Here is a 12,633-nt window from a genome sequence, read left to right on the forward strand (position 1 = left end):
AGGAATCTACCCGTTTCGGAGTACCTCAGAGCAGAATGAATGCCCCAGTCTATTCATTCTGCTCGGTGAATACCCTCAGTTTCTCAGGAGACGAGCGTATCTTTACCCGCGATGGGTGCAGCAGCACTTAATTGTACCCTGCAACGAACTGTTTTTACTCGACATATTAAAGTCACATTAAGTGAATCTCATGGTTTTTTAAGGGAAACTTATCCCGGCTTCCCCTTATGCCTATCTCTAGAACTGTAAGAAGTATGTAAGTGTCTCACCGATGTGTATTAAACTGCCCAGGCCAGACCCTTTTTTAACCATTTATATTTTCTTTATAAAGGATATAATTCATGCATACCGAACATTTTCCAGAACCCTGCTCTGTAAGATGTAAGATCTGAATTATCAGATTATATGCAGTCTACTGTCTTATTAACGTATCTTTAGGAATATTAAGTCGTTCTACTCAGGTTTAAACAAGTCTTGAATTTTATTACTATGTAATAAATAAAATTTTTACGTAATTCTTATTACAGGGATTTAAATTACAATTTTATTTTCAGTTTTTACAGCAGTCGTCTATAATAATTACATATTAATACGTAGCTGTGTTATGATTTTGAATTTTTTTTTTTCACTCGTGGTTAATGTACGTGGCGAATTACGGTTACTTATAATATTGTTGTTACGCGCTTTTGTAGAAAACTCATTGTTCGCCTTATTGTACTATAGGTTGTAATTATTAGTTAAGGTTATAGTATTGGGCTGTAGAAGTTCAGAGATCACGATTCGTAATGGATTTGTAATGTAATAGAGTAGACCTAATGTTGGAAGTTCCAGTTAAAAAGTTTGCTTGTACTACGAATACTGCGATTGACCTATAGTTTGTTGTTTGGTTATGTTATGTGATTTGCGTTTGCTTTCTCTGACATGAGTTCCCATGCCCAAGTCGCGATGTTGCTCTGTGTTCGCGCGCGCGCACTCACACGTACACGTACACTATTGCTTATTGAAGTTAAATTAATCATCGATCCTTTTCGACCCTGTTACACAATATCATAAAACGCCTATTTTACCTTATATTTTAGTATTGCTTCTTTTTATAAGGTAATTTTAAATATATTATATATAGCAGATTTTTTATTAATAAATTTGGTTTAATAATTTTGGTGAAAAATTACTAGGCTGTGTGTTGTACATAGTGTTTATATACTCGGCGCGATTGGTGTAAATGTGAAATCAATAATTCATATTTACTGTTGTGGTTTTACAAATTACTAGTCTCGTACTTTTTTTTATTTAATTTTTTAATTTTTATATAGCATAATGACGTAAGAGATAATATTAAAATACCAGAGGTTAATGTATGTTTTGAAATTTTTTCAGTATTTATTCTTTTGAACGCTGTGGACTATGTTCATTAACAATATATTTCATATTTTTCCAACTAAATAACCGTTATTTTTATATATGAATTGAATTTTTTTTTTTTACAGTTTTGTTGCATTAAGTTACATAAAAGGATAAAGTTCCTGTTACATATATATATATATATGTTATAAAATACAATGAAATTGGATATACTGTAATTATATTGTAATATAAGTTATTTACATAGACAATATTACGTATGACATTAAATTTACGAGCTGTTAAAGAAAAAAACGTACAGTAAGCAATGTATACTGTTATAAATAACAAAATATATTTTATTATATAAATAAAAAATCGGGAAAACGGAAAAATTTTATGGAATAACTAAAGGGACCTAGAACAAAAAAGACGTCTTCATTAACGCAGAATTATAACATTATAACACAATAATTAAACCTGAAAATCTTTAAGAATCTAAATATTTAAACATATAAAGAAGAAATAGAAAAATTGCAAAAAAATAATTTTAAGAAACATTTTAGGATCCACAAAAGAGTACGAACTACATTAAAAAAAAAAACAAAAACAAACTGGAAACTTTTCGATTCGATAAGACAGAAAAACTTAATTTTACGGACATCTTTCAAGATTAGATAAAGAATAGATTGATAAAGAAAATATTCTTAATATTTGGTTCACAGAAGTAAAAAAAAAAAAATTGAAAGAAAAAACAATCTGAAAAGGAATTACTACCATAGCAATTTTTTTGGAAAAATATCCACGAATTGGAAGATTTCTGAGTCAAAATAAAAATTAAAAAAAACGACGAACTAAGATCTAGCGGTCGGAAGACAGAAAGAAAGAAACGATACAGTGGAATTACAAAGTAATAATTGAAAAGATAAAATCATAGATAAAGCGAAATATAAGTTGTAACGAAGTCCTGTCCTCCCCAAAAAAAGAAAAATTAGTTGAAAAATAAACAGTACTTAAGAAACATTTACGTCAAATATTTCTTTCCCGGCGAATATATCGAGAACAGCTATAGAAAGAAGGGAACGTTTGGTGATCCTGTCAAAAATGGTGTATCGGGTTTTTCAAATATATACATTTTAGTGTCCGGCTAGTTAATCCTAGACCAAGTAAACATATGTGTATATGTATGTATCTATCTGCATACTATGTGTGTCGCATGCTTTTGCTCTTATATCTCAGAACGACGAAACGATTTTCTTCAAGTTTGGCTCGATTATTTTTATATGTAGAGCAGTAATCGTATTTCTTTTAATTCGTTAAGGAGTGGGTATATCGTAAAAAACCATTTCAATTTTCTCCAGCGGCGTTTTAAAGCAAATATGTTACCTACAATGCACATATAATCATTCCAATAAACCTTTTGTTATTTCTCGGTTTAAATATTTTTCACAAATTTGTAAAGCTTAACCTATATATGAATAATTTTAGAAAACTTTTTAAAAATGTATTCCACACCTCTTAAAAAAATGTATTCAGTTTTTTTGTTCTGTCTCTTTTAATTTTTATTATTAATACCCGGGAAAGTCATGCGATACTTTGCCAGCTATTTTTATCAGAGTTTTTATAATAGGAGGAAAAATAAGCTTGCTAATAAATCATACGAGTAATCTCTGCGACATTTTGTTTACGATTATAATTTTAAATAAGTTACATTTGTAGTTGCTTATTACATTTAGTGGTATTATCTTTAATGGGCGACGAATGATCGCTTAAGTGTTCTAAAATTATTACCAGTATTGTTTATACTTGTAGACAAAATTTCTGAGTTAATAAAAATTTGTTTAGATTTTATTTTTACTACAAAATGCTTGCTGTTGAACTATCGGGTTGCACTCTGTATTCAAACTACAAACCGTTGCATTCGGAACGATCCCGTAATATTTCTTAACATTAATTAAATCTTTTGTCTTATTTCTATTCGTATTAGTAATTTTAAAGGTTTATTTGTTTATTTATTATTTGAAGTCATTGTATTGTTTTGTTTCAAGTACGTGCGCGTTTATGTAACAATTAAATTAAGTAATACGCTTAGAATCTGTAAGTATTTTAATTTCCGTTTTACAAGAAAAGATTATATGCATTTCTTTTCGAAGGACATTTTTCATATACGAAATTATCTTATAACCGAAGGAGGTAAGAACAAATTGAAAATTTTCGACTTTATTTACCGATAAATAACTTCGACGGTTAAAAAAATTAAAATTGAATCGGTTCTTAGTTACGCGTACATTCCGCATTAACACATATGCTGGAGTATGCACGTAAAAGTTAACGTTAATGAGGTGTTAGAAAATACATAAAATAGTTAATACATAAATTTCTTTTAATAGGCACATTATATTTCATTTTTATGTATGCAAATATATTTCTTAATATGCAGATATATTATATACGGTACGTGTATTCGTGGTCGGTGGGATTTTTGTATTCATTTCATTCACAGACATATGAATATTGTGCTTTATATTATGCACGCACGCGTGTGTGAATTTACGTCTAACAGAGAAAGAGAGACTAAACTTATACCGTTTATAAGTACGGCTGAACATTTTTGCAACCCACGGTTTTCTTAAAAATATATATGGAATAATATTTGGTAAGTAATTTGTATAGTACTCCAATAATAAAGACGTGTTTTGTATTATTTGCGTATCTCTATTATTGGTTATAAATGCAGATTTTAATAATTCAAAAAATTGAAAATATATTTAATGATGTCATTACTTTTTATCGTAGTAGAATTTCAAAAATACAATCGTCTTGATTATCTATTCTATGTAAAATATATATATATATATATATATATATATATGTGTGTGTGTGTGTGTGTGTTTTACAGCATTAACAAATAATTCAGTATTTTCGTTTTCACCTATCCGCGTCAAGTGACAGAAAGAGGAAAACTGTAAATGTTCCTTGTTTAACTGTATATCTATCAGAAGTATTATTTTTCCGCGCGTTATTACTCGAATCTCTTGCTGTGTATCTAATATAAAAAAAGTAAACTTAAAAAATAAAAATGAAATCGATGGAAATGAAAAGATTTTGAACGTAAGTAACCAGCCTACACAAAAGAATGCTTTAAGGCTCCAACCAAGTACTGGTTATCCCAGACTTTTTTCGTAGAGTTTGAGGGGCATTTATCTGAAACGATTGGAACGCACCTTCATAAAGTAATGTTTATATTACTTTATCAAGAAGATAAATGCGTTGATAAATTCAAATATGTAAGTTGCAAAATATTCCTTCTCTATTTATGGAAAAGACGTACTAGAACAGGCTCCCGTTTTCTTAAAAAAACGAGATGATAATTATAATAAATACGCAATAATAAACGATGCGGCCAGATAATTATTGTACATGAATTTATATTTGATTCTTTTCCGTTATTCTCATAGATGTTCAATGAAAAGTATAACTGGCTGATCGGTTGTAAGTGCTTTTATCAACCGATTTCGGTCTTTCATACAGTTTCAAAAACAGATCTTAGGAATTAAAGATATAAAATATGATTCTTTTTTTGTTGTTGCTTACATAAAACAAATTGAAGCCTTTTAAAATAAAACTCCGATTTCCATATTTTAGGAAATTTACTTAACAACAAAACGACTCCTATTACAGATATGATAATTTGAAATTACCAACACCATTATTTTTGCTATTTCTTAGCTGAAATATTTCCATAATTGTAAAAACGAGGATAAGAATGGTATTTAAACTAAATTCCATCCAGAATTAATGTTAGTAGCAAATATTCACGAATTTTGTGTAAGTAAGCCAGAGAAAACCCTCGGAATTTGAAAAAATTCTTCTTTGATGGATTTCTTTAAAAAGTAGAGGTAGCGGCGACACTATTTCTATAATCTTTAAAATAGGAGTTTTCGACACCTTCCGTAGCTTCGAATTCATTTTATTAAATAAATAAGAATAACGTGTTTATGAATGATTGTGTTTAAGAATCATGAGTAAAAATTTAATCTTATGCTCAAACAGTTTTGCGATTAGCATTCTTGTTTTTTTTATTGGCATGCATCAAAGTTACACAGTAACTACTCTAAAAATATTCAGACTTTAGACGTGGTTCGACCGAGATCAGTTGACCTGATCGGTCAATATCGATTCAGGAACGACTGATCCAATTTACATCAAATTTTAACATGCATATCTAAATTTCAATGAAACTGATGTCGTAGTCTGGAGATTTTTAAGCCTCAAAATTTTATACATAGGCATATATATATACAGGGTCATTCACGGGAACCGGATGTTTTTAAAATAATCATAAAAAATTGAATATTTACTTTAAAAAAGTTTTATTGGTACTGAAGCACTTGTTAAATCAAAGCATTTGTTAGTTATCATGAACGAAAAATTATGTCCGGCAAGTGATGTCCTTTTTGGGCAATACATTGTTGTAGCCTTTCACGGTAACTGGCCTCAATTCTTTGCAGCATGTCTACATCAATCTGGGTGACGTGATGACGAATTGCGATCTTTAGGTCCTGCAATGTACGCGGTTTATTGCCGTACACACGCGATTTCAGAAACCCCCACAGAAAAAAATTACTACTCAAGTCGGAGGACCGAGGGGGCCAAGGAATGTCGCCAAATCTGGAAACGATCCGTCCCGAAAACAAGTTACGGAGAACAGCTGTGGTTTCCCTCGCTGTGTGTGCTGTAGCTCCATCCTGGTGGAATAACACATTTTGAAAATCGATTCTCTGGTTTCGTAACTCAGGGATGAAAAACGTATTCAACATCGCAATGTAACGATCAGCTGTTACAGTTACGGCAGCGTCATTTTCTTCAAAAAATACGGTCCAATAACACCGACCTTTCCTACTGTTCACCAGACAGTCACTGGGTGACTGTCTGGTCTCTCGTGAAGCTGATGTGGGTTTCTTTCTGCCCGATACTGGCAATTCTGCTTGTTAACGAAGCCATTCAGATGAAAATGGGCTTCGTCACTCATTAACAATAACAAATTTTCAATTTCTTCAAAAATGGTAAGCATTTGTCGACAAAATTGTAATGTCTGCGTGAAATCTTGCTCGTTTAACTGCTGCACGACGGCTATCTTGCAGGTCTGTATGCAGAATTCGTCTTACCGTACTTGTGCTCATTTGAAGCGCTGCTGAATGCCTCTGAATAGAGCGGCGTGGGCTTCTGACCCACTTGTTCGAAGGTTGTTTACCCATCGCAATATTGTGTTACGAGAAGGGACACTTGCATTACGATGGATATTAAACTGAAGGCGGAAATCTCGCTGAACAGTAGTTACGGATTCGTCATTTCGCACAAAACTGTCATAAGCGTACAGGCGTTGGTCTAGCGTCCACGGCTCCATCTCAACGACTAAAATGTAAATGCTATGAACAAAGGAAACGTCAGACACCAGCCACGTGCCCCTCCCACCACGAACGCCCGAATACAACCCACTTCAAAAACATCCGGTTCTCGTGAATGACCCTTATATATATATATTTGTGTAATATATATATATATATTACACATCCCGTCAACTATTTTCCATGATTTATTTGCTGTTAATCTACTGATGATTGCACAAAGCTCATATTGCAAAGGTTGTAAACCTGTTGGTAAACTATGAACTGCTTGATCATTGAATTAGAATAATAGTAAATATGAATTAGAATAAGGATAAAAAGCTAGTTTTGGATCTTTTCAATGTTATATCTAGACTTATTTTGAATCTTCATAGCAATCTAATGTAACGGAAATTATAAAATGATTGTAAATAATAAAAATAATAATAATTATTCATGACCTTTATGATCTATGCCAAAACCACAGAGTATGATAAAAAAACTGTTCGAACTGAAGAATTTTCATCCGGAAGACGGATGAACTTGCAGCACTGGCTGGGAACTAATCCTAACAATGCCGAAGTAAAATTTAATACGGTGATCGGCCATTAATCACAACTCTAGATTTGTGTATGAGCTCGTGAATCAGTACGTTTTGAACTTGTACGTCTGATTTATCAATGTAAGAGATTTTTCTTTAGCATACGGCGGTCGCCATTCGTCTAATATCACTGATTTCGTGTAGAACTCTTTTGCAATTTTGTGCCGACATTTGAACATCCGATCTGTTATTTATTACAACTAGAAGTACCCTTTTGTTTCTCGTTTTATTTCCTTGGGGAATCCTTTTTATAGGCACCATGTAGTCTCGATAATGAGAGATTTTCCCTTTTTGGCGTATCCATTAAAACCCTTTCTTCTCTGCAACACGGGATGCCGAGCCCACTTTACGGTGTTATTAGAGTATCTAATGTGCTTGTATTCATCCACACCCAGATTGCTGGCGGCACCAGGCCTCGAATCTATCGGGGTTTCCAAGGAATGACTCTGAGAGAATTATTCACCGCTGGACTTCTGCCAACTATGTCCGGATGATCGTAACCAATATCCAGTGCCACGATCTTTCGGTCTACAGCATAGTTCCAATGATGTTTTCTGAGGTAAGCACGTCGAATTCTCTCCTGCATACTTCCCTATGCTGCAGGAACCGATCGCAAATAAACTCTGCGTGGCTGTGCAGTCTCCTTTCCTCCTCCCCGCAATAATCGCATTCCGGGGAGGATCTTAGCGCGCGAACAGGTAACTTTAAAACACCCGTGACTCGGAAGGATCTGGGTCGACTCGTTCCACGTGTTTTCGGCACAGTCATCTCTGAAGGTCCAGGATAAGTCTGAAAGTCCATTTACCTTTCTTCAACAGATCCTATTTCTCGATGTACTCTGCTAAATATGTATTGGTGAGACAGCGCACGCCGATGCGGTTCTTCCTCACCGAAAATGAATTCCTCTTAATTTTGGCAATTATTCTAGCCCGATAATATTTATGGGGTTATTTTTGAAAATATTCTTTTTATTTGTCGCTAATCTAGTACAGTGCTTGGTTTATTTCTAGCTTATAAACCAGTTATTTCTTCATTCCATGAGGAAAGCTATTCGAAATGGAAGTTCTGAACCCGAGTACGTATCTTACTTAATTGTTTATACTTGTGACAAACCTTTTTTCGCACCGAACCATTTCTCTCTTTTTACCAAGATAGAATCTGATTTCGTGATATCGAACACTTTTACGTCGCTTAAACAAAATGATCTTTTCCTTAAAAACTTTTATATTCACTTCCGCGTTGTTTTTTTTTTTTTAATTGTCATTACTGAATGAAGTAAATTAATGCAAGTGAACCGGGACTGCATTTAACTAACTCTAAGAAGCGTTATTGCACTGACTTTATCCAATGACCTTATCCTTAGATAGGAATTTCCTTTGTCCATTTTTCGTCTAAATAATTCATATTCACTATTAAACTATATTAGTTTTATTAGATATACTAATTATTTGTATTACATATATTAGTTTTTAAGTATGTTCTGGGTCTATAAACAGTCGGAACGTATTTTTCAGTTTTTTTTTTTTTTTTGATGGAGGAGTTTATTTTTAAAAATGCAAATTCCAGGAAAATTCTGCAATATAAATTTCTTTTACCCGTTACTATAATATATAGCAGCCCACTATAGTTTTCTACTAAAATGCTATCGTGTATTACGATATACGATTGATATCAACAATGCTGTACGTTACATATGTAAAAAAGTGAAGAACGAAAAAGCAAGCGAGAGATTTCTGATCCCCTGAAATTTGTTTAGAGTAATGATCACTATTAAACTACAATTAACTTTTTTTTATAGTATAAAAAGAAATGAATTTAATTATATTTTATTTTTACTATAAGCTATTATATACAAAATCTTTTATAAACAGAAGACTAAATGTTAATTAAATTCCTGTGTAGGTGGTCGTCCCTCGTACGTCAATTTTACTCCTCCGCGTTGCACTAAACTTACTCCTCCAGACTTTTTTTGTCACGGTTGCTGCTTTAGACAACATAAAATTAATTGATAATTTTAATAATATTATATACAAGGTAAAATATATTTTATTAACTTTATGCTAATTACGTGATTGTAAATTAGCTTATTTCTTGTTATAATGTGTTAAAAGTTATGATAATAACGTTATTAGTACTAATTAAATAAATAATAATTCTGTAAGCTCGGTATTAATTAAGTTAATTATTTATTAATTCTTTCCTTAATTAATAGTTTGAATTGTGTTTTTTCCAGTATACTTTTAACGTTAATAAATTTTGAAATTTAGTAAGCTTGTATTTGTTTATATTTTAAATGGCATTTTTGAAATCCCGTATAGTTGTAAATTAAATAAAAATGCGTGGTATTGTAATTTTATTATTGAACGGACGGACACCCACTTTGTAAATTATTACCACACCTAGTGTTGCTTAATATTTACAAAAAAAAAAAAAATGTTGTGTGCGCCTTAGCTACTTTGATGTACATATTTGCGGTAGTAAAAAGAGGTAATAATAGATAAATAAAACATCTTATGTAGGTGTGCAGTCAAAGCCATTTATTGAATACGTTGAAAATAATTAATCGTGCCTTTTTTTGTGTATTACTATTATTAATTTTTTAATTGTACTTTTATTATTTTTTTACCATCTCCTAGGTTATTTACAAATCAAGAAACATCTCTAAAATAAAGACCGTTGGGAAATTTCTCTCTTTAAAATTGGCGAACCTGTGTCGTTCATGGCCATGCTAGTAATGTACACACTGCTTGTTTTCTTTAAGTTGTCGCGTTGTAGTATCTTTGATTACGATATAAAATGAATAGGAAAATCGATGTTGTCGCCGACTTTGAAATATGTGTTCATACGTTTTTAAGCCATCAAAACGTTAAGCCGGCTGAAATTCATAGGCAGTTGGTTGCTGTGTACGGTGATATTGTAATGATTGAAAGAAACGACGGAAAATGGTGTGAAAGGTTTAGAAATAGCAGAGTTAATGCGCATGATGAAGAACGTTCGGGGAGAGCCTCTATAATCTCCAAGGACTTGTTGAAACGCGTCGATGATGAGATCAGATAAGATCGTCGCTCAACGATTTCCGATCTGACCATTCTTTATCCTGATGTTTCAGTAGCTGTTATGGTTGCGTTGTTCATGACCATTTGGGCTTCAGAAAGGCTTGTGTACGTTGGGTGCCGCACGTCTTAACGGAACGTTACAAAGAAATCCGAATGGGACTGCTCTGGGATTTTTGATGCGCTGTACAGAAAAAGGTGATGAGTTCCTTAATTCGATCGTTACCGGCAATGAAACATGGATTTCGTATTACACGCCAGAGGGAAAACGGCAGTTAAGTGAATGGCGTCATCCTCAATCGCCAACCAAACCGACAAAGGTCAAGCCACAGCCATTTGGACGCAAACTGATGGCCACAGTCTCTTGAGATCGGTTTCACATACTGTTTATTGATTTCATGCCACGTGGAGCGACTATAAATGCAGAAGCCTACTGCGAAACTCTACATAAATTACGGCGCGCCATTCAAAATCGGCGACGTGGGCGGCTGACCGACGGCGTCGTCCTGCTGCACGATAATGCACGTCCACATGTTGCGGGTCCGACACTTGATTTACTGAAAACATTTGGATAGGAAATTTACGATGACCCACCATATAGTCCGGTCTTACCTGCTTCTGATTACCATTTGTTAGGGAAATTGAAAGAATTTTTGAGTGGTAAGCGATTCGCGGGTGACGATGAACTTAAAAATGCTGTTAATCAGTGGCCAAATGAACTGTCGGCAGAAGACTACGTCGAGGGTGTATCGTTACAATAAATGACTTAATTCATTTGGCGATTATATAGAGAAATAGTATAAGGTATGTAGTTTAAGTGAAATAAAAAATATTTAGAAAGTTTTTGGAATAAATGTTTTTACAATGAAACGGTCTTTACTTTATAGATAACCTCTCGTAATGTTATACTAATTATTTTAAAATCTTCAACGTTCTTTTACGTGTAAGTGAAAGTACATCATCTGATAAACAAAGGGGACTTTTTTGAAGTTAGTAGCAAAGGCGATTTTAAACTGAAATGAATTTATGTAACTGCAATTACTTTACTTTACCCGTCTTCAGTTCCCTTAAAATTTACGTCACCTGTAGCGTATTTTTAAGACTCTTCCCGTTGCAAACGCATTCTTTCAACTTAAATTTAAAACTTTCTGTCGGTTGTCTCGCCATTTTGAGCGTAATTTCCGAAACTTCGTCTTGAATTTCGGTAATTTCGGTTAGTGTAAACCTTACTTCTGAGATGACTTCAGTAGATGTAGTACTGTCAGAAAATCAGATGACAAAATCTACGAATAACTGATGCTTATAATTTTACTATGAATAAGTTAATATTAAAAAGGTTATATGAAACATTTTTAAACGATAAAATAAAATTCGAGTTGATGACTTTTCAATGAGGATGCTTACACCCCGTTATCAAACGTTGTGATCGTTTAAAGAAATTACAAATACAATTGAGAAAATTTGAGTACAGCTACATTCTAATCTCTGTCTGATCGTACCTTGATTTATTTCGCGTTAAAGATATCGAAATATGTGCCGTTTTAAGCATCAACATTATAAATATTCACATCTGCAAACCGGTTTTGATGTTGCAGTTAAGGATTAACATATTTCTATGTTTTTATCCTTGGCGGCACAAAATATTAATGTGTGTACTCTCGTATTCTATGAAAACATTTATATATTTTTATTATTGTAAGGACGTAAGGATCTCTTTCTATAAATATCCCGCCAAGCCTTTTGTCTTGAGCCCTGAAAAACTATGAAATTTTAATGTTTACGCCATAAGTTTTACGGTTTGTTTAGTCCTGAATGAAAACTTTAAAAAACCGGTAATGACAGCTGAACTATTTTCGTCGATGTTTGTCAGTTGTTCGTTGTTTCGAGTGATTTGACCGAGTTTCATTATATTCCACAATTTTTTTTCATTTAAATTGGTTCGTGTTTGTTTAATGCCGTCATTTTGAAAATTAATTTTTCTTCTTGTCATACCAAAAGAAAAATTTAACTTACAAGTACATTCCTGTAGCTTTTATTAGTTCCGTTTCTTTCTTTTGATTTCAGGTCTTACTTCTGTATAAATTAATAAAAATAGCTGTAGTTTTGAGAAACATTATAATTTTTTTATTTTATTCCGCGATTTTCCAACAGTTTTCTTTGTTACAAAATTGTTCCGTTTAAGTCCTTTTGTTATATCTTATAGAGTATTGATGATTCATATACTAAGTTAGTAATTAAATTAGGATTGAAT

General features: G+C 32.7%; 1 protein-coding gene across 9 annotated transcripts in view; it reads left to right on the forward strand.

Moving 5' to 3' along the window:
• The window catches only part of osp (myosin phosphatase Rho interacting protein outspread), a 679,682-nt gene that overhangs the window by 377,583 nt on the left and 289,466 nt on the right, over nucleotides 1-12,633 (forward strand). The window lies entirely within an intron of this gene.

The sequence above is a fragment of the Lycorma delicatula genome, chromosome 4, assembly GCF_047948215.1.
Source record: "Lycorma delicatula isolate Av1 chromosome 4, ASM4794821v1, whole genome shotgun sequence".
Lineage (NCBI taxonomy): Eukaryota > Metazoa > Arthropoda > Insecta > Hemiptera > Fulgoridae > Lycorma > Lycorma delicatula.